General features: G+C 43.3%; 1 pseudogene; it reads right to left on the bottom strand.

Moving 5' to 3' along the window:
• Positions 1-230: 230 nt before the first annotated feature.
• On the bottom strand, positions 231-1,250 carry LOC114042587 (annotated as a pseudogene).
• Between the last annotated feature and the right edge of the window lie 308 nt (positions 1,251-1,558).

Here is a 1,558-nt window from a genome sequence, read left to right as displayed (position 1 = left end):
ATAATGGAGCTAAATTCTCTTTGAGATTGTACTATAGTAACATGAATTAGTGTCCACAATATGGAAAGCTCTAGAAACAAGGAAGCCTCCACCATACTTAGTAGCTCTTCAGTGGGGGATTTCATGAAATCCAAGGGTAGGAATGGACTGTGATAATTATCAATAAAGGAATCATCATTGTCATTATCATTATCACCAAAATCATAGTTGAGTTAGCCTTATGGTCTCACTCAGATACATTGTAAGCCTTCTTCCCAGGTCTCCAGATTGCTGTGTGGACTCCATTCCTTTGGATTTGTTCACTCATGGGCCCAGTCCCAGAACTAGATAGGAGCCCACCCTGAGGCCATGGATCCTGAGTGCATACACTATGGGGCTGAGAGCAGGGGGAATGATATTGTGCAGCACATTGAGGAGCACAGGGATTAGGGGAAATTTTCTCACTTCCAGGTGAGTTCCAGAAAGTACAACAATGACTGTGTAAAAAGAGAGGATAAGGATGAGGTAGGAGCTACAGGTTCTCAAGGTCTTGAATACAGCTTATTCAACCTTAGCCCAGAGTGAAGGATCTGAGTATATGAAAGGACAATTATGATCAAGTCAGTGCCCATTGTAATCCAGGCTAGAACCAGGTGACAAATGTGGTTGGTTCTCTTGTCATCACAGTCCAAGCTAGTGACCCCAAAGTTGGAGCATAGACAGTGTTCAATCTCATTTTGGAGACAGTAATCCTACTGAGGAACCAATTCAGATTCTGGCATGGCCACTAGGACATTCCTGAGCACCACCTGAGAGGCTCTTAAGACAAAGGTGGCTATGACAATGGAAGGGTAGCATAGAAGATAGAAAATAACAATGTTATCTGTTAACAGACATATAAAGGAAGATGCCTGACTTCAAGCCCACAAAGCAGTGGATGGCAAACATCTAAGCAAAGCACTGAGAGAGACTGATGACCTTGGTGTCAAACCAGAAGATGAACAGGATCTTGGGCATGATTGTGGTGGCTAGCCCCATGTCCACAACAGAGAGAATGCCCAGGAACTCATACAAAGGTTGATGGAGAGAAGTCTCTTGCCAGATGGTCAGCAGGATGAGAAGATTAGCACCTGGTGCTAACAGGTAGAGGAATGCCAGGGGTAAGGAGAGCCAGTTCTGCCAGCTGTGGATGCCTGGGAGCCCCAAAAGTATGGATTTGATGACTTGGAACTAGGATGTGTTGGATCCTTGGACAGAGGGGTCATCCATACCTGAGAGGGAAAATTCCCCCGAATTATTATCCTCCATAATGACCCTCACCTCCTTTGAGCAGGATTTATCTGGTGTCTATGTATGTACGGTATAGTATTTAATGATGCACACAGAGAATTGTATAGATAAATGCCCTGACCCTTAGGAACTTACAGTCTAAGATACACAACAATACTGCAATGGGTTTTTTTAAATGTCTAATTGTCAAGGTCCAATAAGATTTTAAAGACTAATAATGGCAACTGTTAACTGAGGTCGTTGTATCTCATGGCCTTGAAAGTCCCTCTCAGATTCCATAATACACAAT

The sequence above is a fragment of the Vombatus ursinus genome, unplaced genomic scaffold (genome assembly GCF_900497805.2).
Source record: "Vombatus ursinus unplaced genomic scaffold, bare-nosed wombat genome assembly UNPS02014606.1, whole genome shotgun sequence".
Taxonomy (NCBI): domain Eukaryota; kingdom Metazoa; phylum Chordata; class Mammalia; order Diprotodontia; family Vombatidae; genus Vombatus; species Vombatus ursinus.
This window is presented reverse-complemented; position numbering and strand designations above follow the sequence as displayed.